At 42.2% G+C, this 27,395-nt stretch overlaps 1 long non-coding RNA gene across 1 annotated transcript in view; it reads left to right on the forward strand.

The window, feature by feature from the left end:
• The first annotated feature begins 14,253 nt into the window (after positions 1-14,253).
• Positions 14,254-27,395, forward strand: part of LOC133617986 (uncharacterized) — an 18,176-nt gene continuing 5,034 nt past the window's right edge. Inside the window, exon 1 of the long non-coding RNA XR_009817097.2 lies at positions 14,254-14,352. This is a non-coding gene — a long non-coding RNA (uncharacterized lncRNA). The remainder of the gene's footprint in view (positions 14,353-27,395) is intronic.

Consider the following 27,395-nt stretch of genomic DNA (forward strand, 5'->3'; position numbering starts at 1 on the left):
CAGCAGCTAAGCACACAATAGCCCTCAAGCGAGACATGCGTAATAATCATTGAACAATATTGCGGTGTAAAATCTGTCAATACAAACAAGTGTCAAATAATTATAGTGGCATATTACTTACACGGCGCAAGTCAAAGTCAGCATCGCGCTGCCTTCAAAATAATCTTAAATGCCATGCGGTCACTGAATGCTACACGTTTGCTGCCATCTTGTGGACAATGTGAGTAAATTAGATCAATGACCCTCAAAAGTAGCACAGCAATTACTTATATGACACAATCCAAACAACCTTCCCTAGTCATGGTGCAAAAAAATAAAATACAACTGCAATGGTTCTTTTCCTCTTTGATCCGGGGGACCGAACGTTCACAGTTTTCAAAAACAATTGGAAATGTGGACTCGTCAGACCACAGAACACTTTTCCACTTTGCATCAGTCCATCTTAGATGAGCTCGAGCGTTTCTGGGTGTTGTTGATAAATGTCAAATCTGTTGTCAATATATGAAATGTAGGTCTAAGTGAAACCTACATAGAGGTTCTTGTTTCATGTCTCTAAGACATTACTACTGGAAGTTACAGCAGTTGTGTCTGTGTTTTCTTCCTAGGGGGCGCTAGAGCGCAATTTTGAGTTTTGGGGTTGTTTTTTTTTTATTAGATCTCAATATTTGCCAGTCCTGATGTGTGTGTCCAGTTTGGTGAGTTTTGAAGCATGTTAAGGGGGTCAAATTTCAGCTCAAAGAGGCAAAAGTGACTGTTTTTAGTCAACTTTTGTTTTGAAGGGGGAATTGCCAACTTCTTGTTGATTTTTGCTGAAGGATGTCAATGTATGAAATGTAGGTCTAAGTCAGACCTACATAGAGGTTTTTGTTTCATATCTCTACGACATTCCTACCGGAAGTTACAAGCAGTTTTGTCTGTGTTTTTTCCTAGGGGGCGCTAGAGCGCAATTTTGAGTTTCGGGTTTTTAAAAAAAAAAATTTATTAGATGGCAATTTTCGCCAGTCCTGATGTGTGAAATCAAATATGGTGAGTTTTGAAGCATGTTAAAAGGGTCAAATTACAGCTCAATAGGGTCCTCTGTCCCAAAGGGACATTGCGGTCCCTAATAATAATAATAATAATTAAAGCTGCAAGCAGCGATGGACGGGACCGACTTTGACGGCACATAAAATCCAAACCGAAACAGTAATTAAAACTCTTTGGTCAACTTTTAATCAGACGTGTTCAATCTCTCTCCTGTGCTAGTTTGAAGCCGACACGACAAACGGGCTCAGAGGAGATAATGTTTGAAAAAAGGTGACCGGTTTTTACAAAACTTTTCTTTTGAAGGGGGAATTGCAAACTTCCTGTTGATTTTTGCGGGGGGTTGTCAATATATGAAATGTAGGTCTAAGTGAAACCTACATAGAGGTTTTTGTTTCATGTCTCTAAGACATTCCTACTGGAAGTTACAGCAGTTGTGTATGTGTTTTCTTCCTAGGTGGCGCTAGAGCGCAATTTTGAGTTTTGGGGTTGTTTTTCTTTCATTAGATCTCAATTTTTGCCAGTCCTGATGTGAGTGTCCAGTTTGGTGAGTTTTGAAGCATGTTAAGGGGGTCAAATGTCAGCTCAAAGAGGCAAAAGTGACTGTTTTTAGTCAACTTTTGTTTTGAAGGGGGAATTGCCAACTTCTTGTTGATTTTTGCTGAAGGATGTCAATGTATGAAATCTAGGTCTAAGTCAGACCTACATAGAGGTTTTTGTTTCATGTCTCTACGACATTCCTACCGGAAGTTACAAGCAGTTGTGTCTGTGTTTTTTTCCTAGGGGGCGCTAGAGCGCAATTTTGAGTTACACAACGTGACAACTTCACTGCTTTTGGGGTTTGTATAACATTTTGGGCATTTTTATGTGGAGATTCCACAATGTGAATGTGCGTGGGCGCGTGTGTGTGTGTGTGTGGTTTGTAAAAAGTTGCTCTTGACCTGCTCATGAACACACACACACACACACACACACACACACACACACACACACACACACACACACACACACACACACACACACACACACACACAGAGACAGAGGCCAGTGTGGGAGGTTAGCTGTGCCCTGCGGCGAGCGATTGGCATCAGGATCTCCCCGAGTGACCACACTGGCCTTGGTTTTCACACCTCATGAATATGGAGGCCAAAGGAGCCCTCAGGTGACACGGAGGACGACATGGTTGCTCCTCTTCATATCGATGACATTAAGCCACCTGGTGTAAAGTCCAGTGTAAAATTAAAGCTGCAAGCAGCGTTGGTCGGGCCCGCGTATTTGGCAGGTGCTAGTCCTAAGTGTCCCAATGCTTTTGTCCAGTTTTCGTCCCAAGTGTCCCAATACTTTTGTCCAGTTTTAGTCCTAAGTGTCCCAATACTTTTGTCCAGTGTAGGTGTCCCAATACTTTAGTCCAGTGGTAGTCCTAAGTGTCCCAATACTTTTGTCCAGTTGTAGTCCTTAGTGTCCCAATACTTTGGTCCAGTGTAGGTGTCCCAATACTTTTGTCCAATTGTCGTCCTAAGTGTCCCAATACTTTTGTCCAGTTTTAGTTGTAATTGTCCCAATACGTGTGTCAAGTTTTAGTCCCAAGTGTCCCAATGGTGTTGTCCAGTTTTCGTCCAAAGTGTCCCAATACTTTAGTCCAGTTGTCGTCCTAAGTGTCCCAATACTTTTGTCAAGTTTTATTTCCAAGTGTCCCAATACTTTTGTCCAGTTTTAGTTGTAATTGTCCCAATACGTGTGTCAAGTTTTAGTCCCAAGTGTCCCAATAGTGTTGTCCAGTTTTTGTCCAAAGTGTCCCAATACTTTAGTCCAGTTGTCGTCCTAAGTGTCCCAATACTTTTGTCAAGTTTTATTTCCAAGTGTCCCAATACTTTTGTCCAGTTTTCGTCATAAGTGTCCCAATATTTTTGTGCAGTTTTAGTTCTAAGTGTCCCAATACGTGTGTCAAGTTTTAGTCCCAAGTGTCCTAATAGTGTTGTCCAGTTTTCGTCCAAAGTGTCCCAATACTTTTGTCCAGTTTTATTCCTAAGTGTCCCAATACTTGTGTCCAGTTTTCGTCCAAAGTGTCCCAATACTTTTGTCCAGTTTTATTCCTAAGTGTCCCAATACTTGTGTCAAGTTTGCGTCCTAAGTGTCCCAATACTTTTGTCAAGTTTTATTTCCAAGTGTCCCAATACCTTTGTCCAGTTTTCGTCATAAGTGTCCCAATACTTCTGTCCAGTTTTGGTCGTAAGTGTCCCAATACATTTGTCTAGTGGTAGTCCGAAGTGTCCCAATACTTTTGTCAAGTTGTAGTCCTTCGTGTCCCAATACTTTGGCCCAGTGTAGGTGTCCCAATACTTTTGTCCAATTGTCGTCCTAAGTGTCCCAATACTTTTGTCCAGTTTTAGTTGTAATTGTCCCAATACGTGTGTCAAGTTTTAGTCCCAAGTGTCCCAATAGTGTTGTCCAGTTTTCGTCCAAAGTGTCCCAATACTTTAGTCCAGTTGTCGTCCTTAGTGTCCCAGTACTTTTGTCAAGTTTTATTTCCAAGTGTCCCAATACTTTTGTCCAGTTTTCGTCATAAGTGTCCCAATATTTTTATCCAGTTTTAGTTCTAAGTGTCCCAATACGTGTGTCAAGTTTTAGTCACAAGTGTCCCAATAGTGTTGTCCAGTTTTCGTCCAAAGTGTCCCAATACTTTTGTCCAGTTTTATTCCTAAGTGTCCCAATACTTGTGTCAAGTTTGCGTCCTAAGTGTCCCAATACTTTTGTCAAGTTTTATTTCCAAGTGTCCCAATGCTTTTGTCCAGTTTTCGTCCCAAGTGTCCCAATACTTTTGTCCAGTTTTAGTCCTAAGTGTCCCAATACTTTTGTCCAGTGTAGGTGTCCCAATACTTTAGTCCAGTGGTAGTCCTAAGTGTCCCAATACTTTTGTCCAGTTTTAGTCCTAAGTGTCCCAATACATTTGTCTAGTGGTAGTCCGAAGTGTCCCAATACTTTTGTCAAGTTGTAGTCCTTAGTGTCCCAATACTTTGGTCCAGTGTAGGTGTCCCAATACTTTTGTCCAATTGTCGTCCTAAGTGTCCCAATACTTTTGTCCAGTTTTAGTTGTAATTGTCCCAATACGTGTGTCAAGTTTTAGTCCCAAGTGTCCCAATAGTGTTGTCCAATTTTCGTCCAAAGTGTCCCAATACTTTAGTCCAGTTGTCGTCCTAAGTGTCCCAATACTTTTGTCAAGTTTTATTTCCAAGTGTCCCAATACTTTTGTCCAGTTTTCGTCATAAGTGTCCCAATATTTTTGTCCAGTTTTAGTTCTAAGTGTCCCAATACGTGTGTCAAGTTTTAGTCCCAAGTGTCCCAATAGTGTTGTCCAGTTTTCGTCCAAAGTGTCCCAATACTTGTGTCAAGTTTGCGTCCTAAGTGTCCCAATACTTTTGTCCAGTTTTATTCCTAAGTGTCCCAATACTTGTGTCAAGTTTGCGTCCTAAGTGTCCCAATACTTTTGTCAAGTTTTATTTCCAAGTGTCCCAATACTTTTGTCCAGTTTTCGTCATAAGTGTCCCAATACTTTTGTCAAGTTGTAGTCCTTAGTGTCCCAATACTTTGGTCCAGTGTAGGTGTCCCAATACTTTTGTCCAATTGTCGTCCTAAGTGTCCCAATACTTTTGTCCAGTTTTAGTTGTAATTGTCCCAATACGTGTGTCAAGTTTTAGTCCCAAGTGTCCCAATAGTGTTGTCCAGTTTTCGTCCAAAGTGTCCCAATACTTTAGTCCAGTTGTCGTCCTAAGTGTCCCAATACTTTTGTCAAGTTTTATTTCCAAGTGTCCCAATACTTTTGTCCAGTTTTAGTTGTAATTGTCCCAATACGTGTGTCAAGTTTTAGTCCCAAGTGTCCCAATAGTGTTGTCCAGTTTTCGTCCAAAGTGTCCCAATACTTTAGTCCAGTTGTCGTCCTAAGTGTCCCAATACTTTTGTCAAGTTTTATTTCCAAGTGTCCCAATACTTTTGTCCAGTTTTCGTCATATGTGTCCCAATATTTTTGTCCAGTTTTAGTTCTAAGTGTCCCAATAAGTGTGTCAAGTTTTAGTCCCAAGTGTCCTAATAGTGTTGTCCAGTTTTCGTCCAAAGTGTCCCAATACTTTTGTCCAGTTTTATTCCTAAGTGTCCCAATACTTGTGTCAAGTTTGCGTCCTAAGTGTCCCAATACTTTTGTCCAGTTTTATTCCTAAGTGTCCCAATACTTGTGTCAAGTTTGCGTCCTAAGTGTCCCAATACTTTTGTCAAGTTTTATTTCCAAGTGTCCCAATACTTTTGTCCAGTTTTCGTCATAAGTGTCCCAATACTTCTGTCCAGTTTTGGTCGTAAGTGTCCCAATACTTTTGTCCATTTTTAGTCCCAAGTGTCCCAATAGTGTTGTCCAGTTTTCGTCCAAAGTGTCCCAATACTTTAGTCCAGTTGTCGTCCTAAGTGTCCCAATACTTTTGTCAAGTTTTATTTCCAAGTGTCCCAATACTTTTGTCCAGTTTTCGTCATAAGTGTCCCAATATTTTTGTGCAGTTTTAGTTCTAAGTGTCCCAATACATGTGTCAAGTTTTAGTCCCAAGTGTCCTAATAGTGTTGTCCAGTTTTCGTCCAAAGTGTCCCAATACTTTTGTCCAGTTTTATTCCTAAGTGTCCCAATACTTGTGTCAAGTTTGCGTCCTAAGTGTCCCAATACTTTTGTCAAGTTTTATTTCCAAGTGTCCCAATACTTTTGTCCAGTTCTCGTCATAAGTGTCCCAATACTTCTGTCCAGTTTTGGTCGTAAGTGTCCCAATACTTTTGTCCATTTTTAGTCCTAAGTGTCCCAATACTTTTGCCAAGTTGTAGTGTTAAGTGTCCCAATACTTTAGTCCAGTTGTCGTCCTAAGTGTCCCAATACTTTTGTCAAGTTTTATTTCCAAGTGTCCCAATACTTTTGTCCAGTTTTCGTCATAAGTGTCCCAATATTTTTGTACAGTTTTAGTTCTAAGTGTCCCAATACGTGTGTCAAGTTTTAGTCCCAAGTGTCCCAATAGTGTTGTCCAGTTTTCGTCCAAAGTGTCCCAATACTTTTGTCCAGTTTTATTCCTAAGTGTCCCAATACTTGTGTCAAGTTTGCGTCCTAAGTGTCCCAATACTTTTGTCAAGTTTTATTTCCAAGTGTCCCAATACCTTTGTCCAGTTTTCGTCATAAGTGTCCCAATACTTCTGTCCAGTTTTGGTCGTAAGTGTCCCAATACATTTGTCTAGTGGTAGTCCGAAGTGTCCCAATACTTTTGTCAAGTTGTAGTCCTTGGTGTCCCAATACTTTGGCCCAGTGTAGGTGTCCCAATACTTTTGTCCAATTGTCGTCCTAAGTGTCCCAATACTTTTGTCCAGTTTTAGTTGTAATTGTCCCAATACGTGTGTCAAGTTTTAGTCCCAAGTGTCCCAATAGTGTTGTCCAGTTTTCGTCCAAAGTGTCCCAATACTTTAGTCCAGTTGTCGTCCTAAGTGTCCCAATACTTTTGTCAAGTTTTATTTCCAAGTGTCCCAATACTTTTGTCCAGTTTTCGTCATAAGTGTCCCAATATTTTTGTCCAGTTTTAGTCCTAAGTGTCCCAATACATTTGTCTAGTGGTAGTCCAAAGTGTCCCAATACTTTTGTCAAGTTGTAGTCCTTAGTGTCCCAATACTTTGGTCCAGTGTAGGTGTCCCAATACTTTTGTCCAATTGTCGTCCTAAGTGTCCCAATACTTTTGTCCAGTTTTAGTTGTAATTGTCCCAATACGTGTGTCAAGTTTTAGTCCCAAGTGTCCCAATAGTGTTGTCCAGTTTTCGTCCAAAGTGTCCCAATACTTTAGTCCAGTTGTCGTCCTAAGTGTCCCAATACTTTTGTCAAGTTTTATTTCCAAGTGTCCCAATACTTTTGTCCAGTTTTGGTTGTCATTGTCCCAATACGTGTGTCAAGTTTTAGTCCCAAGTGTCCCAATAGTGTTGTCCAGTTTTCTTCCAAAGTGTCCCAATACTTTAGTCCAGTTGTGGTCCTAAGTGTCCCAATACTTTTGTCAAGTTTTATTTCCAAGTGTCCCAATACTTTTGTCCAGTTTTCGTCATAAGTGTCCCAATATTTTTGTCCAGTTTTAGTTCTAAGTGTCCCAATACGTGTGTCAAGTTTTAGTCCCAAGTGTCCCAATAGTGTTGTCCAGTTTTCGTCCAAAGTGTCCCAATACTTTTGTCCAGTTTTATTCCTAAGTGTCCCAATACTTGTGTCAAGTTTGCGTCCTAAGTGTCCCAATACTTTTGTCAAGTTTTATTTCCAAGTGTCCCAATACTTTTGTCCAGTTTTTGTCATAAGTGTCCCAATACTTCTGTCCAGTTTTGGTCGTAAGTGTCCCAATACTTTTGTCCATTTTTAGTCCTAAGTGTCCCAATACTTTTGCCCAGTTGTAGTCCTTAGTGTCCCAATACTTTGGTCCAGTGTAGGTGTCCCAATACTTTTGTCCAATTGTCGTCCCAAGTGTCCCAATACTTTTGTCCAGTTTTAGTCCTAAGTGTCCCAATACATTTGTCTAGTGGTAGTCCGAAGTGTCCCAATACTTTTGTCAAGTTGTAGTCCTTAGTGTCCCAATACTTTGGTCCAGTGTAGGTGTCCCAATACTTTTGTCCAATTGTCGTCCTAAGTGTCCCAATACTTTTGTCCAGTTTTAGTTGTAATTGTCCCAATACGTGTGTCAAGTTTTAGTCCCAAGTGTCCCAATAGTGTTGTCCAGTTTTCGTCCAAAGTGTCCCAATACTTTAGTCCAGTTGTCGTCCTAAGTGTCCCAATACTTTTGTCAAGTTTTATTTCCAAGTGTCCCAATACTTTTGTCCAGTTTTCGTCATAAGTGTCCCAATATTTTTGTCCAGTTTTAGTTCTAAGTGTCCCAATACGTGTGTCAAGTTTTAGTCCCAAGTGTCCCAATAGTGTTGTCCAGTTTTCGTCCAAAGTGTCCCAATACTTTTGTCCAGTTTTATTCCTAAGTGTCCCAATACTTGTGTCAAGTTTGCGTCCTAAGTGTCCCAATACTTTTGTCAAGTTTTATTTCCAAGTGTCCCAATACTTTTGTCCCGTTTTCGTCATAAGTGTCCCAATATTTTTGTCCAGTTTTAGTTCTAAGTGTCCCAATACGTGTGTCAAGTTTTAGTCCCAAGTGTCCCAATAGTGTTGTCCAGTTTTCGTCCAAAGTGTCCCAATACTTTTGTCCAGTTTTATTCCTAAGTGTCCCAATACTTTTGTCCAGTTTTCGTCATAAGTGTCCCAATACTTCTGTCCAGTTTTGGTCGTAAGTGTCCCAATACTTTTGTCCATTTTTAGTCCTAAGTGTCCCAATACTTTTGCCAAGTTGTAGTGTTAAGTGTCCCAATACTTAACACTACTGCTAGAGCGCAATTTTGAGATTTGGGGTTAGGTTTTTTTATTAGATGGCCATTTTTGCCAGTCCTGATGTGTGTGTTCAGTTTGGTGAGTTTTGAAGCATGTTAAGGGGGTGAAATTACAGCGCAAAGAGGCAAAAGTGACTGTTTTTAGTACATTTTTGTCTTGAAGGGGGAATTGCCAACTTCCTGTTGATTTTTGCCCAAAGATGTACCATTATGAAATGTAGGTGTAAGTCAGACCTACATAGAGGTTTTTGTTTCATGTCTCTCCGACTTTCCTACACTCTTAGAAATAAGGGTTCTAAAAGGGTTCTTCTACAAGGGCTGAGGTTCTAACTGGAACCATTTGCTTCTGAAAAACCCTTTCCCGAAGAAAGGGTTTTTCAAGGGTTCTCGGTAACGCTAATGGTTCCAGTAAGAACCATTTTGATCCAGAGAACCCTTTAAAACCCCTTTTCTGAAACCCTTGAAACATGAAAGAGTTCTTTGTGGAACTCCCTGTGTGGGTTCTAGATGAAACCCTTGAAACATGAAAGGGTTCTTAGTGGAACTCCCTGCATGGGTTCTAGATGAAACCCTTGACAAACGAAAGGGTTCTTAGTGGAACTCCCTGTGTGGGTTCTAGATGAAACCCTTGAAATACGAAAGGGTTCTTAGTGGAACTCCCTGCGTGGGTTCTAGATGAAAGTCTTGAAATACAAAAGGGTTCTTAGTGGAACTCCCTGTGTGGGTTCTAGATGAAACCCTTGAAATACGAAATGGTTCTTAGTGGAACTCCCTGTGTGGGTTCTAGATGAAACCCTTGAAACATGAAAGGGTTCTTAGTGGAACTCCCTGCGTGGGTTCTTTGTAGAACCTCTCATGGGGGGGTTCTGGGTGGAACCTTACACACACAGTTCTAGGTAGAACCCTCCAAAAGGGTTCCAGGTGGAACCTTTATAAAAAGGTTCTACCTGGAGCCAAAAAGGGTTCTCCTATGCGGACGAGCCGAAGAACCTTATATGGTTCTACTTAGCACTTTTATTTCTAAGAGTGTAGTATGAGTTACAGGCAGTCTAGTTTTTTTTTTCCCTAGGGGGCACTAGAGCGCAATTTTGAGTTGTGGGGTTTGGTTTTTTGATTAAAAAGTTTTGCCATATATTACTGATGTGTGTGTCAAATTTAGTGAGTTTTGAAGCATGTTAAGGGGGTCAAATTACAGCGCAAAGTTGCGGAATAATAATAATAATAATAATAATTATTAAAGCTGCAAGCAGTGTTGGTCGGGCCCGCGTATTTGGCAGGTGCTAGTCCTAAGTGTCCCAATAATTTTGTCAAGTTGTACTCCTAAGTGTCCCAATACTTTTGGCCAGTGTAGGTGTCCCAATACTTTTGTCCAGTGGCAGTCCTAAGTGTCCCAATACTTTTGTCCAGTTGTAGTCATACCAAAGACTATAAAAATGGGACCCATTACCTCCCTGCTTGGCACTCAGCATCAAGGGTTGGAATTGGGGGTTAAATCACCAAAATGATTCCCGGGCGCGGCCACCGCTGCTGCCCACTGCTCCCCTCACCTCCCAGGGGGTGATCAAGGGTGATGGGTCAAATGCAGAGAATAATCTCGCCACACCTAGTGTGTGTGTGACAATCATTGGTACTTTAACTTTAACTTTAACTTTAGTCCTAATTGTCCCAATACTTTAGTCAAGTTGTAGTCCTAAGTGTCCCAATACTTTTGGCCAGTGTAAGTGTCCCAATACTTTTGTCCAGTGTTAGTCCTAAGTGTCCCAATACTTTTGTCCAGTTGTAGTCCTAAGTGTCCCAATACTTTTTGTCAAGTTGTAGTCCTAAGTGTCCCAATACTTTTGGCCAGTGTAAGTGTCCCAATACTTTTGTCCAGTGGTAGTCCTAAGTGTCCCAATACTTTTGTCCAGTTGTAGTCCTAAGTGTCCCAATACATTTGTCAAGTTGTAGTCCTAAGTGTCCCAATACTTTTGGCCAGTGTAAGCGTCCCAATACTTTTGGCCAGTGGTAGTCGTAGGAGTTCCAAGAGTTTTGTCAAGTTTAAGTCCCAAGTGGCCCAATACATTTGTCAAGTTTTAGTCCTAAGTGTCCCAATACTTTTGTCAAGTTGTAGTCCTAAGTGTCCCAAAACTTTTGTCCAGTGTAAGTGTCCCAATACTTTTGTCAAGTGGTAGGCTTAAGTGTCCCAATACTTTTGTCTACGTTTAGTCCGAAGTGTCCCAATACTTTTGTTCAGTGGTGTTACTAAGTGTCCCAATACTTTAGTCAAGGTGTAATCCTAAGTGTCCCAATACTTTTGTCAAGTTTTCGTCATAAGTGTCCCACTACTTTTGTCCTGTGGTAGTCATAAGTGTCCCAATACTTTTGTCAAGTTGTAGTCCCAAGTGTCCCAATACTTTTGTCCAGTGGTAGTCATAAGTGTCCCAAAACTTTTGTCTACTTTTAGTCTGAAGTGTCCCAAGACTTTTGTCTAGTGTACCTACCTTGTCTGCATTGTGTGGGCACGTTGGTGCTTCCTGCTTTTAAGCAGCCATCTTAAAAAAACAGCAGCGCAGCAGCATCAGCGCAGCGGTTCTTTGAAGGGTCATAAAATCAAAACCGGAGCCGGTATCAAAACTCTTTCGCCAACTTTTAATCAGAAGGGTTCAATCTCGCTCCTGTGTTAGTTTGAAGCCGAAACAACAAACGCGCTCAGAGGAGATGTTTGAAGAAAGGTGACCGGTTTTTACAAAAATTTTGTTTTGAAGGGGGAATAGCAAACTTCTTGTTGATTTTTGCTGGGGGTTGTCAATTTATGAAATGCAGTTCTAAGTGAGACCTACATAGAGGTTTTTGTTTCATGTCTCTCCGACCTTCCCAGTGGGAGTTACAGGCAGTTTTGTCATTTTTTTCTTCCGAGGAGCAGTTTTTTTTCTGCGTTTTATGCAAAAATTGCGGTAGAACGCAATTTTGAGATTTGGGGTTAGGTTTTTTATTAGATCGCAATTTTTGCCAGTCCTGATGTGTGCGTTCAGTTTGGTGAGTTTTGAAGCATGTTAAGGGGGTCAAATTACAGCTCAAAGAGGCAAAAGTGACTGTTTTTAGTACTTTTTTGTCTTGAAGGGGGAATTGCCAACTTCCTGTTGATTTTAGCCCGAGAATGTACTATTATAAAATCTAGGTCTGAGTCAGACCTACATAGAGGTTTTTGTTTCATGTCTCTCCGACCTTCCTAGTGGGAGTTACAGGCAGTCTAGTTTTTTTTTTTTTTCCTAGGGGGCGCTAGAGCGCAATTTTGAGTTTTGTGGTTCGTTTTTTTTTTTTAAAAGGCAATTTTCGCAGATCCTGATGTGTGGGTCAAATATGGTGAGTTTTGAAGCATGTTAAGTGGGTCAAATTACAGTTTAATGTGGCGGCGGAAGAATAAAGAATAATAAAACCTTACAAATTCAATAGGTCCTTATGTCCCATTGCATAAGGACTCCCAAAGGGAGTCCTTATACAATGGGCCATGCGGGCCCTAATAAAGAATAAAACCTTACAAATTCAATAGGTCCTTATGTCCCATTGCAAAAGGACTCCCTTTGGGATTCCTTTTACAATGGGCCATGCGGGCCCTAATAAAGAATAAAACTTTACAAATTCAATAGGTCCTTATGTCCCATTGCAAAAGGACTCCCGTTGGGATTCTTTTTACAATGGGCCATGCGGGCCCTAAAAACAAACAAAACAAAAAAACAACCAAAGAAGTGAACGAAAAGGAGCAAAGGCGCTGAGGAGCAGCTGGGTATATGGTGTCCTGCCACAACTCCCGCCTCTTTTTGTAGCCAAGAATCCTTGTGGGTTTTCCTACTAAAAATTGACGTACCTTCAAATGCAGAAAACGACGTACAGATGTTTACGTGGCTGGCCACGCCCCCTTCTAAATACCCAAATCATACAGAAAAGTAGACATGTGCCTGAGGGCCGCGCCCTCTGCCCAATCACAAGTCAGTGGGCGGGGCTTCTTTCTCGTGTCCGAGAACTGAACATGGGCTGAAATAAAAAATAATAAATGGTCGAGTCAGGAAGAAGGAGATGAGGCCATAACAAATAGAAGAGATGGGGGATTCTGATTACCCTCAAGTAGGGTTGTCCCGATACCAATATTTTGGTACTGGTACCAAAATGTATTTCAATACGTTTCGATACTTTTCTAAATAAAGGGTACCGCAAAAAAAATTCATTATTGGCTTTATTTGAACAAAAAATGTTAGTGTACCGTATTTTCCGCACCATAAGCCGCCCTGGGTTATAAGCCGCACCTTCAATGAACGGCATATTTCAAAACTTTGTCCACCTATAAGCCGCCCCGTGTTATAAGCCGCATCTAACTGCGCTAAAGGAATGTCAAAAAAACAGTCAGATAGGTCAGTCAAACTTTAATAATATATTAAAAACCAGCGTGATGTGGGCGCGCATGGAGTCGTATATCAACATGGACGGAGCTGCGTGAAAAAAGCCACCCGGCCTCTTCGCGTAAACTTACCTTAACCACTCGCTCATCTTTTCTTCATCCATCCATCCCTTCGAGTTAGTTTTTATGATGACGCCGGCTGGAAAGGTCTCTTTTGGCAAGGTCTTCCTTTTGAATATCACCATGGGTGGAAGTTTCTGGCCATTAGCATGGCAAGCTAGAACCGCAGTGAAGGATGACTTCTCATTCCCTGTGGTGCGAATATTCACCGTACGTGCTCCCGTTGTATCCACAGTGCGGTTCACAGGAATATCAAAAGTCAGTGGAACCTCGTCCATGTTGATAATGTTCTCTGGCCGGATCTTTTTTTTCAGCTATCTTGTTTTTACAATATGCACGGAAAGTAGCCAGCTTTTCTTGAAAGTCTTTAGGCAGTTGCTGTGAAATAGTAGTCCGTGTGCGGATGGAGAGATTGCGTCTTTTCATGAACCGGAAACCTGTCGCTTAGTAGGAGCCATTTTGTGGTCTTTACAGATGTAAACACACAAAGGAAATGAAACGTAATATCCGCGCGCTTTTTCTTCTTTTATGGGGGCGGGTGGTTGCTTACAGTAGAAGAAGAAGCGCTTCCTGTTCTATGGGGGCGGGTGCTTACCTTGGCGGTTGCTTGCGTAGAAGAAGAAGCACTTCCTCTTCTACGGGGAAAAAAGATGGCGGCTGTTTACCGTAGTTGCGAGACCGAAACTTTATGAAAATGAATCTTAATATTAATCCATATATAAAGCGCACCGGGTTATAAGCCGCACTGTCAGCTTTTGAGTAAATTTGTGGTTTTTAGGTGCGGAAAATACTAACTTTCTATGGCAGCCCGGGATCGTGCGCCGATGCCGTCCCTGACATGGGAGCATAAACACAACATTAGCAATGCAAACATCGGAGCCTTCCAGAGTCGACTTTTCGCGCGCTTAATGCGTCGCCGTCGTCAACATCCTCGGGATGAACGCGGGAAGGAGAGAGCGGCGAAAAAGGAAAAGCGACTTGGCAGCTCATGTGTTTAATTATAAGACGCGCCGTTCGCCTTCAATCCGCCGCCTGTTGTGTGCGAGCGCTCGCATGCGCACACCCACTCCTTCCCCGGGCTGCCGTCACCCACAGAAAGGTTTTAATCATATTCACGCGCTGCGAAGACGGAGGGCGAGTGGGCGTGCGCGCAGGCACGTTGTTAGCACTCCCGTCGCAAACAAGCCGTCTCCTTTTGACGGAGACAACTCAGCATTTTTTTTTTTTTTTTTTTTTAAAGCAGGTCAGGTGCGGGAGCTGTGCAACTTCTGAAAACTTTGATGCGTAACTCAGGCCCCGTCCGCCGCCATTAATTTGTGCCTCCCTCCCTGCAGGCTGGCAGCTTACAAGCCAACCGGCGGCGGTAATGGATGAGACGGCGGCGGAAGATTGAGGATGTCCGCCTCACCTCGGAGGGCAAAGCCATCAGGGTGAGTAACTGTGGAAGGCAAACAGCCCCCCCCCCGCTCTCCTTCAGCCACCGCCTCCCACTCAACAAAATGAGGCCTGAGCGTCTCCATTGTGTTTATGGCCTCAAGTGGAGCCAATGATGCGTTTGTGTCTGCTGGGAAATAGCAAATGTCTCACTCGCGCCTCACAAGTGATTGGAATCACACCGTAACTTTAAATTAGGTGTTGGTTCTGAGCCATTGGCGGATGTTTACAAAGCAACATCTACTCCACGCGTGTCCAAACTATGGCCAGAATGCGGCGCTTAGCCCGCAATATGACCTGGAGCGTTCATATCATATACCAGGGGTGCTCATTACGTCGATCGCGATCTACCGGTCGATCGCGGAGGGTGTGTCAGCCGATCACTAGCCAGGCATTAAAAACATAGTCCTAAAAATGAGCGATCATAAATCTTCACTATGGACAGAATTTCTAGGCGCAGTCAAGGCGTTGAGGGGATCCGGTTTGGTGGCTGCAGGATTAGGTCTCTGCTTTTTGCAGATGATTTGGTCCTGATGGCTTCATCTGGCCAGGATCTTCAGCTCTCACTGGATCGGTTCGCAGCTGAGTGTGAAGCGACTGGGATGAGAATCAGCACCTCCAAGTCCGAGTCCATGGTTCCCGCCCGGAAAAGGGTGGAGTGCCATCTCCGGGTTGGGGAGGAGATCTTGCCCCAAGTGGAGGAGTTCAAGTACCTCGGAGTCTTGTTCACGAGTGAGGGAAGAGTGGATGGTGAGATGGACAGGCGGATCGGTGCGGCGTCTTCAGTAATGCGGACGCTGTATCGATCCGTTGTGGTGAAGAAGGAGCTGAGCCGGAAGGCAAAGCTCTCAATTTACCGGTCGATCTACGTTCCCATCCTCACCTATGGTCATGAGCTTTGGGTTATGACCGAAAGGACAAGATCACGGGTACAAGCGGCCGAAATGAGTTTCCTCCGCCGGGTGGCGGGTCTCTCCCTTAGAGATAGGGTGAGAAGCTCTGTCATCCGGGGGGAGCTCAAAGTAAAGCCGCTGCTCCTCCACATCGAGAGGAGCCAGATGAGGTGGTTCGGGCATCTGGTCAGGATGCCACCCGAGCGCCTCCCTAAGGAGGTGTTTAGGGCATGTCCGACCGGTAGGAGGCCACGAGGAAGACCCAGGACACGTTGGGAAGACTATGTCTCCCGGCTGGCCTGGGAACGCCTCGGGATCGCCCGGGAGGAGCTGGACTAAGTGGCTGGGGAGAGGGAAGTCTGGGCTTCCCTGCTTAGGCTGCTGCCCCCGCGGAAGAAGATGGATGGATGGATGGATGGATTGACATTCACGGCACCCGAGGGTCTTCTGTGATGACGCTGGCTGCTGCCAGCTCATTAAAATTACCGACTGGAAGGCGAGAAACACTTTATTTCAACAGACTCTGGCGCCGTACCTGTCGTCAAAACTCCAAAGACCGACTTGCACAGTTGCACAATAAAAGCTCTGCTTCATCCTGCCTGCGCTACCAAAATAAGAGTCTCAGAAAGCTGGCGTGCACAAGCTGGCAAGCTACGGAGTTTGCCGACAATGTATTTCTTGTAAAGTGTATACAAAGGAGTACGGAAGCTGGACAAATAAGATGCCAAAAACCCAGGGCCGGCCCGTGGCATAGGCCGTATAGGCAAATGCTAAGGGCGCCGTCCATCAGGGGGCGCCACGCCAGTGCCACAAATGTTGGAGAAAAAAAAAAAAAAAGTTGGTACTATTATTTCTAAATACAAAAAAATAATCCCACGTTAATTAAAATGCAAAGTAAAGCCTATATAACAGAAATATTATTTGTTACAACATAACCCCCCCCCCCCCTCGCACGGTGCGCCCCCTCCCTTCCCGTATCATGACTCTTTTTGGACGTCACCACATCAAAAAATCAACACAAGATGTCAAAACGGCCAAAACTGTCAGGTGCCCAGGGAAGAAAAAAGAGAAAAGAAGAGGAGTAGAAACGAGAAAAAGACAGAGTTAGCAGGTAGGTAACGTTAGCCTACATGAAATTATTTGTCTGTTACAGAATGTGATAGTAACCTGGCTTTTTAGCATTAAGCTAATGTTACATGATTCGGCAATTGCTAATCAATAAATAGCTAGTTCTGTTTTAACGTCGGGTTAATATTGTGGAGGGGGCTAAATTGTTATGGAAAATAATAATGTAACGTTAGGTAATTACAGTACTCCCGCCTTACATTCCTCAGGGACATTTGTATTAGATCTTTTAAGCAGGTGTTTTTTGTTTACATTGTTATTGCCTTCTGGTTAGCTAATGTTTGCCCTGCAGGTAATAGTCACTTTTCCACCCCTTTATATATTAGGTATAGTTGTAAGCCTAGTTGTTAAAGTGCACATCATTAATGTTAATTAAGCAATATGTATGTAAAAAATATTGTATTTCATATATTAATTTTTTATTTTTTGCATTCATTTATTTATTCATATTTTTTTTAAATCTTGTTAACTATTCTGATTGTTAATTTGCTTTCTTTAAGTAAAAAAAAGGTCAAAGACAAAGCTATTCGGTTTCTTGTGAGTATATACACTTCACTGCCGATGTGGGGGGGCGCCACCTAAAATCTTGCCTAGGGCGCCAGATTGGTTAGGGCCGGGCCTGACCAGTGGTGCTCATTACGTCGATCGCGATCTACCGGTCGATCTCGGAGGGTGTGTCAGTCGATCACCATCCAGGCATTAAAAAAATAGTCCTAAAAATGAGCGATCATAAATCTTCACTATGACGTCACTTCCGTCACTTGATTGACATTCACGGCACCCGAGGGTCTTCTGAGATGACGCTGGCTGCTGCCAGCTCATTAAAATTACCGACTGGAATGCGAGAAACACTTTATTTCAACAGACGCTGGCGCCCGTACCTGTCGTCAAAACTCCAAAGACCGACTGCACAGTTGCACAATAAAAGCTCTGCTTCATCCTGCCTGCGCTACCAAAATAAGAGTCTCAGAAAGCTGGCGTGCACAAGCTAGCGAGCTACGGAGTTTGCCGACAATGTATTTCTTGTATAGTGTATACAAAGGAGTACGGAAGCTGGACAAATAAGATGCCAAAAACCAACCACTTTCATGTGGTATTGGACAGAAAGGAGGACTTTTTTTCTCCTCCATTCGAAAATGCGGACGTTATCACCACTGTCTGATTCCAATCAATGCAAGTCATCACAATCAGGTAATACACCAACTTATATTCTTGTCTTCATGAAAGAAAGGAATCTATATGTGTTAAACATGCTTGTATTATCTTTAACCACCTTTAACTTGTTAACAATATTAACTATATGTGTTAAACATGCTTGTATTATCTTTAACCACCTTTAACTTGTTAACAATATTAACTATTTGTGTTAAACATCCTTGTATTATTTTTAACCACCTTTAACCTGTTAACAATATTAACTATATGTGTTAAACATGCTTGCATTATCTTTAACCACCTTTAACTTGTTAACAATATTAACTATATGTATTAAACATACTTGTATTATCATTAAACACCTTTAATGTATTAACAATATTAACTATATGTGTTAAACATGCTTGCATTATCATTAAACACCTTTAACTTGTTAACAAAAACATATATTTCATAAATAAGTAAATATAAATGATATATATGAATGAGGTAGATCCCCACGACTTGATCAATTGAAAAGTAGCTCGCCTGCAGAAAAAGTGTGAGCACCCCTGTCATATACAAATAACCAGCACAACCACACAGTCTCCATCTGGTGGCCAACGATAGTAACTCAACCATTAATCTGACATCACACGGACAAAGACAAGACCTTCTAGAGGAAAGGTCTGTGGTCAGATGGAACAAAAATGGAGCTGTTTGGCCACAATACCCAGCATTGGAGGAGAAAAGGTGAGGCCTTTAATCCCAGGAACACCATTCCTACCGTCAAGCATGGTGGTGGTAGTATTATGCTCTGGGCCTGTCTTGCTGCCAATGGAACTTGTCAGGTTCAAACACCGATGACATCTATTAAACAAGACAAGAAGCAAAGAATTAAATGGAGACAGAATTAAATTTGGCTCAATTTGAGGAGAGACGCCTGGACACTGTACCCTAGTCCAGTGTCTCAGCACGCTCTGGCGAAAGATTGTTTGCCACCCCTTGTTATTTGGACTTTCCCTGTTTACATAACAACAGCTGTTTCTAAAGGAATGGGGGGTTATGTAAACAGCCATTGTTTTCCGTCACATTAACACAAAAGAAAAAGATGCCTCGGGCTTGGGCTGGTCCCGGATCGAGCTTGGGCAGGTCTTGGATCGCAATAGATAACCCCTCCCGTCTACTCCCATCGTACACAATGGAATTTTACAAGCCTTTGGCTTGGTGCAACAAAGACAGCCTCTGTCTGCTCGCCGGAAGATTCCGAAAATGGAAACTTTTGTGATAACTTCCACATAATTATTCTAACAGAACGTAAATGGGACAACGAAAAAGGAGGATTACCTCCAAATTCTTCAGGACAAGCTAAAATCATCAGTCCAGAGGTTGGGTCTTGGGTGCAGTTGGGTGTTCCAACAGGACAATGACCCCAAACACACGTCAAAAGTGGTAAAGGAATGGCTAAATCAGGCTAAAATGAAGGTTTTAGAATGACCTTCCCAAAGTCCTGACTTAAAACGTGTGGACAATGCTGAAGAAACAAGTCCATGTCAGAAAAGCAACACATTTAGCTGAACTGCACCAATTTTGTCAAGAGGAGTGGTCAAAAATTCAAGCAGAAGCTTGTGGATTCCTACCAAAAGCGCCTTATTGCAGTAAGGCGCAATATTAACATTGCTGTATGTATACTTTTGACCCTCACATTTTCAGTAGAGCCATAATAAATTCATAAAAGAAGCAAACTTCATGAATGTTTTTTGTGACCAACAAGTATGTGCTCCAATCACTACATCACAAACATATAAGAGTTGTAGAAATAATTTGAAACTCAAGAGAGCCATGACATGATGTTCTTTACAAGTGTATGTACTAGGGATGTCCCGATCCGATATTTGGATCGGATCGGCTGCCGATATTTGCCAAAAAATGCGTATCGGCAAGGCATGGGAAAATGCCGATCCAGATCCAGTTTAAAAAAAACTCCGGTCCGTGTTTTCCAACGCACCGATTTAAATAATACATTCCACCTTTCTGCTGCTCCGTAATTTCCATTCCGCATTTTCCAGCACACCTTCAACACATCCACAATTCTCACGCAGTTGCTTTTAGCTGCTGGCATTACACGACAGGCTCTTCTCACTCTTTCCTGTGTCTCCCTCTCACAGACAGCAAGCGCACCTTCTTACACACGTCACATACTGTCACGTCATACGTCACATACTGTCACGTCATACGTCACATACGTATACGTCCTCTCCCAGCAGAGAGCGAGGTAGCGGCATGGCTAACGTTAGCTGTGATGCTAGCGCAGCCGCTAAGGTGCGCGCCTGCTCAAGCGTCCTCTGCGCACGGCAAATCTATGCCACGCACAAAATAAATAAAAAAATAAGCGCATAACAAATTGCGACACACGGACACGACAGAGACAACAGTTTTCGTCATCATTGTTCAAATATTATGACGTCTGTCGAGACGCTTATCTCCATTCGGTGCCACACGTCCACACCATCAAAATGCTGAGGCAAAAATTTCCACATCAACACCGTATGAAAAAATGTGTGATTTTTTTTTGTTGTGATTTCCTTCTCTGCATGAAAGTTTAAAAGTAGCATATATTAATGCAGTATGAAGAAGACTGTTTTAATGTAGACATGCAAGCCTTGAAAGAAAATGTTGAAAATCAAGACTACATTTCCTGCAAATGGGTGCATTTCTACCCTATATTTTAACTTTAGATTTATTCTCATATCAAACTCTTTTGGCTGTCTTTTTGACACTTACCCTCCACACCCTGGATTATAAATAATGTAAATAATTCAATGTGATTATCTTGTGTGATGACTGTATTATGATGATAGTATATATCTGATAGTATATATCTGTATCATGAATCAATTTAAGTGGACCCCGACTTAAACAAGTGTAAAAACTTATTGGGGTGTTACCATTTAGTGGTCAATTGTACGGAATATGTACTTCACTGTGCAACCTACTAATAAAAGTCTCAATCAATCAATCAAAACACATAGAATCATCATACTGCTGTGATTATATGCATCAAGTGTTCATTCAAGGCTAAGGCAAAATATCAAGATATATATCGTGTATCGCAATATGGCCTTAAAATATGGCAATATTAAAAAAAGGCCATATCGCCCAGCCCTAGTTCAATGATGCCATTTCTGTTTGTCATGTATAATTTTGTCTATTTTGTGTTTATCCTTGAATAAACAGGTCAGTTTCTTGTTACCAACCATTGTGTATTATTCAAACTCCCCTAATTCAGCTGGCTAGTTGTTATCAAGAGTACTAAAACCCTTTTCAACATGATTCTGACAACTAAGTAGGCTAAATAACTTTAAACTTTAATACATGCTCGGATAGGCCAGTATCGGTATCGGTCAGTATCGGTATCGGATCGGAAATGCAAACACAATATCGGTATCGGATCGGAAGTGCAAAAACCTGGATCGGGACATCCCTAGTATGTACACTCTTGACCACGACTGAATATGACCCAATCCAAGCAACCTTCCCTAGTCATGGTGCAGGAAAAAAAAAATCAACCAGCACAAACATTGTGGATATTATGAAAAATGTCCAATCAACATAAAACAATAAAATAAACTACACCATTCATTACAAGGGATGATGGGGGAAATATTTGTATTTACAATTTACACAATGTGCCAACTTCACTGCTTTTGGGTTTTGTACATGTACACGTGTTGGAAATAAATGAACACCATTACAGACAGTAAATAATAAATAGGTTAGTGTTTTTCATACCCACCATTGTTCTTTGTTGGACTCATTTCACTTGATCAAACCTTTACCCACATTCCACACTACATAATTACACAAGTGCGCACTTTCTGTTGATATCAGATTGTCAGAATAATTGTATCTTAAGTTATCACAAAACTTTTGTGTTTCAATGAGTTCCCGGCGAGCAGACAAAAGGTGTCTTTGATCCTACCAAGCAGAAGGCTTGTAAAACTCCACTGTGTAGGATGGGAAGCAACATGAAGGTGTTCTGTTTCTTTCATGTATTGTAAGCAACAGAAAGATAATGTCTTGACCCCAAGAACTACAAAGCGGAGAGGAAGCAGGGCCTGACTCCCCTCAAGGCGACCGCATCTTTGAACTGTTTTACGACCTTTTCTTTGAGCTGTTGTAATCAAAGGCGATGGCTGTTTACGACCCCCGTACCTTAGAAACAGCTGTTGCCGTGATTGTCAGAATAATTGTATCTTAAGTTATCACAAAACTTTTGTGTTTCAATGAGTTCCCGGCGAGCAGACAAAAGCTGTCTTTGATCCTACCAAGCAGAAGGCGTGTAAAACTCCACTGTGTAGGATGGGCAGCAACATGAAGGTGTTCTGTTTCTTTCATGTATTGTAAGCAACAGAAAGATATTGTCTTGACCCCAAGAACTACAAAGCGGAGAGGAAGCAGGGCCTGACTCCCCTTAAGGCGACCGCATCTTTGAACTGTTTTACGACCTTTTCTTTGAGCTGTTGTAATCAAAGGCGATGGCTGTTTACGACCCCCGTACCTTAGAAACAGCTGTTGCCGTGATTGTCAGAATAATTGTATCTTAAGTTATCACAAAACTTTTGTGTTTCGATGAGTTCCCGGCGAGCAGACAAAAGCTGTCTTTGATCCTACCAAGCAGAAGGCTTGTAAAACTCCACTGTGTAGGATGGGAAGCAACATGAAGGTGTTCTGTTTTCTTTCATGTATTGTAAGCAACAGAAAGATATTGTCTTGACCCCAAGAACTACAAAGCGGAGAGGAAGCAGGGCCTGACTCCCCTCAAGGCGACCGCATCTTTGAACTGTTTTACAACCTTTTCTTTGAGCTGTTGTAATCAAAGGCGATGGCTGTTTACGACCCCCGTACCTTAGAAACAGCTGTTGCCGTGATTGTCAGAATAATTGTATCTTAAGTTATCACAAAACTTTTGTGTTTCAATGAGTTCCCGGCGAGCAGACAAAAGCTGTCTTTGATCCTACCAAGCAGAAGGCTTGTAAAACTCCACTGTGTAGGATGGGAAGCAACATGAAGGTGTTCTGTTTCTTTCATGTATTGTAAGCAACAGAAAGATATTGTCTTGACCCCAAGAACTACAAAGCGGAGAGGAAGCAGGGCCTGACTCCCCTCAAGGCGACCGCATCTTTGAACTGTTTTACGACCTTTTCTTTGAGCTGTTGTAATCAAAGGCGATGGCTGTTTACGACCCCCGTACCTTAGAAACAGCTGTTGCCGTGATTGTCAGAATAATTGTATCTTAAGTTATCACAAAACTTTTGTGTTTCAATGAGTTCCCGGCGAGCAGACAAAAGCTGTCTTTGATCCTACCAAGCAGAAGGCGTGTAAAACTCCACTGTGTAGGATGGGCAGCAACATGAAGGTGTTCTGTTTCTTTCATGTATTGTAAGCAACAGAAAGATATTGTCTTGACCCCAAGAACTACAAAGCGGAGAGGAAGCAGGGCCTGACTCCCCTTAAGGCGACCGCATCTTTGAACTGTTTTACGACCTTTTCTTTGAGCTGTTGTAATCAAAGGCGATGGCTGTTTACGACCCCCGTACCTTAGAAACAGCTGTTGCCGTGATTGTCAGAATAATTGTATCTTAAGTTATCACAAAACTTTTGTGTTTCGATGAGTTCCCGGCGAGCAGACAAAAGCTGTCTTTGATCCTACCAAGCAGAAGGCTTGTAAAACTCCACTGTGTAGGATGGGAAGCAACATGAAGGTGTTCTGTTTTCTTTCATGTATTGTAAGCAACAGAAAGATATTGTCTTGACCCCAAGAACTACAAAGCGGAGAGGAAGCAGGGCCTGACTCCCCTCAAGGCGACCGCATCTTTGAACTGTTTTACAACCTTTTCTTTGAGCTGTTGTAATCAAAGGCGATGGCTGTTTACGACCCCCGTACCTTAGAAACAGCTGTTGCCGTGATTGTCAGAATAATTGTATCTTAAGTTATCACAAAACTTTTGTGTTTCAATGAGTTCCCGGCGAGCAGACAAAAGCTGTCTTTGATCCTACCAAGCAGAAGGCTTGTAAAACTCCACTGTGTAGGATGGGAAGCAACATGAAGGTGTTCTGTTTCTTTCATGTATTGTAAGCAACAGAAAGATATTGTCTTGACCCCAAGAACTACAAAGCGGAGAGGAAGCAGGGCCTGACTCCCCTTAAGGCGACCGCATCTTTGAACTGTTTTACGACCTTTTTTTTGAGCTGTTGTAATCAAAGGCGATGGCTGTTTACGACCCCCGTACCTTAGAAACAGCTGTTGCCGTGATTGTCAGAATAATTGTATCTTAAGTTATCACAAAACTTTTGTGTTTCAATGAGTTCCCGGCGAGCAGACAAAAGCTGTCTTTGATCCTACCAAGCAGAAGGCTTGTAAAACTCCACTGTGTAGGATGGGAAGCAACATGAAGGTGTTCTGTTTCTTTCATGTATTGTAAGCAACAGAAAGATATTGTCTCGACCCCAAGAACTACAAAGCGGAGAGGAAGCAGGGCCTGACTCCCCTCAAGGCGACCGCATCTTTGAACTGTTTTACGACCTTTTCTTTGAGCTGTTGTAATCAAAGGCGATGGCTGTTTACGACCCCCGTACCTTAGAAACAGCTGTTGCCGTGATTGTCAGAATAATTGTATCTTAAGTTATCACAAAACTTTTGTGTTTCAATGAGTTCCCGGCGAGCAGACAAAAGCTGTCTTTGATCCTACCAAGCAGAAGGCTTGTAAAACTCCACTGTGTAGGATGGGAAGCAACATGAAGGTGTTCTGTTTCTTTCATGTATTGTAAGCAACAGAAAGATATTGTCTTGACCCCAAGAACTACAAAGCGGAGAGGAAGCAGGGCCTGACTCCCCTCAAGGCGACCGCATCTTTGAACTGTTTTACGACGTTTTCTTTGAGCTGTTGTAATCAAAGGCGATGGCTGTTTACGACCCCCGTACCTTAGAAACAGCTGTTGCCGTGATTGTCAGAATAATTGTATCTTAAGTTATCACAAAACTTTTGTGTTTCAATGAGTTCCCGGTGAGCAGACAAAAGCTGTCTTTGATCCTACCAAGCAGAAGGCTTGTAAAACTCCACTGTGTAGGATGGGAAGCAACATGAAGGTGTTCTGTTTCTTTCATGTATTGTAAGCAACAGAAAGATATTGTCTTGACCCCAAGAACTACAAAGCGGAGAGGAAGCAGGGCCTGACTCCCCTTAAGGCGACCGCATCTTTGAACTGTTTTACGACCTTTTCTTTGAGCTGTTGTAATCAAAGGCGATGGCTGTTTACGACCCCCGTACCTTAGAAACAGCTGTTGCCGTGATTGTCAGAATAATTGTATCTTAAGTTATCACAAAACTTTTGTGTTTCAATGAGTTCCCGGCGAGCAGACAAAAGCTGTCTTTGATCCTACCAAGCAGAAGGCTTGTAAAACTCCACTGTGTAGGATGGGAAGCAACATGAAGGTGTTCTGTTTCTTTCATGTATTGTAAGCAACAGAAAGATATTGTCTCGACCCCAAGAACTACAAAGTGGAGAGGAAGCAGACTCCCCTCAAATAGTTTTTTTTTTACAATAACAATAGCCAAAGAAAGACGTAGCTAGCATTCATTAGTCAGCAGAAATTAGCTCAGAATGGTTGGAATTGGTCTATTGTCACTTTTACCGTAGTTAGCCAAAGAAAGATGTAGGTAGCTATTATAAGTTAGCAGCCAGGAGCTACGTACGCTAACATTAGTCTATAGTCACATTAAAAACACTTTTATTGTAGTTAGTAAAAAAAGATGTAGTTAACATTCACAAGTTAGCAGGTGTACGCTAACATGCTACGTACGCTAACATTGGTCTTACTGTAGTTAACAAAAGAAAGATGTTGCTATCGTTCTGAAGTTAGCAGACAAGCGCGAAGGACGCTATTGTCGCTTTAAAAACACTTTTACTGTAGTTAGCCAAAGAAAGATGTTGCTAGGATTACCTAATTAGCAGACTGGAGCTAAGAATGCTAACATTGGTATATTGTCCCAATAAAATAGCTACGCGACCGCATCTTTGAACTGTTTTACGACCTTTTCTTTGAGCTGTTGTATTCAAAGGCGATGGCTGTTTACGACCCCCGTACCTTAGAAACAGCCGTTGCCATGTAATCAGGGAAAGTCCAAATAAAAGAGGAGGCGTACAATCTTTCGCCAGAGCGTGGTGAGACACTACAGTGTCCAGACGCTCTTCTCAATTGAGCCAAATTTAATTGTCTCTGTTTAATTCCTTGCTTCTTGTCTCGTTTAAAAACACTTTTACTGCAGTTAGCCAAAGAAAGATGTTGCTAGGATTACCTAATTAGCAGACTGGAGCTAAGAATGCTAACATTGGTATATTGTCCCAATGAAATAGCCACGCGACCGCATCTTTGAACTGTTTTACGACCTTTTCTTTGAGCTGTTGTAATCAAAGGCGATGGCTGTTTACGACCCCCGTCCCTTAGAAACAGCTGTTGCCATGTAATTAGGGAAAGTCCAAATAAAAGAGGAGGCGTACAATCTTTCGCCAGAGCGTGGTGAGACACTACAGTGTCCAGACGCTCTTCTCAATTGAGCCAAATTTAATTGTCTCTGTTTAATTCCTTGCTTCTTGTCTCGTTTAAAAACACTTTTACTGTAGTTAACCAAAGAAAGATGTTGCTATCGTTCTGAAGTTAGCAGACAAGCGCGAAGAACGCGATTGTCGCTTTAAAAACACTTTTACTGTAGTTAGCCAAAGAAAGATGTTGCTAGGATTACCTAATTAGCAGACTGGAGCTAAGAATGCTAACATTGGTATATTGTCCCAATAAAATAGCTACGCGACCGCATCTTTGAACTGTTTTACGACCTTTTCTTTGAGCTGTTGTATTCAAAGGCGATGGCTGTTTACGACCCCCGTACCTTAGAAACAGCCGTTGCCATGTAATCAGGGAAAGTCCAAATAAAAGAGGAGGCGTACAATCTTTCGCCAGAGCGTGGTGAGACACTACAGTGTCCAGACGCTCTTCTCAATTGAGCCAAATTTAATTGTCTCTGTTTAATTCCTTGCTTCTTGTCTCGTTTAAAAACACTTTTACTGCAGTTAGCCAAAGAAAGATGTTGCTAGGATTACCTAATTAGCAGACTGGAGCTAAGAATGCTAACATTGGTATATTGTCCCAATGAAATAGCCACGCGACCGCATCTTTGAACTGTTTTACGACCTTTTCTTTGAGCTGTTGTAATCAAAGGCGATGGCTGTTTACGACCCCCGTCCCTTAGAAACAGCTGTTGCCATGTAATTAGGGAAAGTCCAAATAAAAGAGGAGGCGTACAATCTTTCGCCAGAGCGTGGTGAGACACTACAGTGTCCAGACGCTCTTCTCAATTGAGCCAAGTTTAATTGTCTCTGTTTAATTCCTTGCTTCTTGTCTCGTTTAAAAACACTTTTACTGTAGTTAACCAAAGAAAGATGTTGCTATCGTTCTGAAGTTAGCAGACAAGCGCGAAGAACGCGATTGTCGCTTTAAAAACACTTTTACTGTAGTTAGCCAAAGAAAGATGTTGCTAGGATTACCTAATTAGCAGACTGGAGCTAAGAATGCTAACATTGGTATATTGTCCCAATAAAATAGCTACGCGACCGCATCTTTGAACTGTTTTACGACCTTTTCTTTTGAGCTGTTGTAATCAAAGGCGATGGCTGTTTACGACCCCCGTCCCTTAGAAACAGCTGTTGCCATGTAATCAGGGGAAGTCCAAATAAAAGAGGAGGCGTACAATCTTTCGCCAGAGCGTGGTGAGACACTACAGTGTCCAGACGCTCTTCTCAATTGAGCCAAATTTAATTGTCTCTGTTTA

This window comes from Nerophis lumbriciformis, linkage group LG18 (assembly GCF_033978685.3).
Source record: "Nerophis lumbriciformis linkage group LG18, RoL_Nlum_v2.1, whole genome shotgun sequence".
NCBI classification, from domain to species: domain Eukaryota; kingdom Metazoa; phylum Chordata; class Actinopteri; order Syngnathiformes; family Syngnathidae; genus Nerophis; species Nerophis lumbriciformis.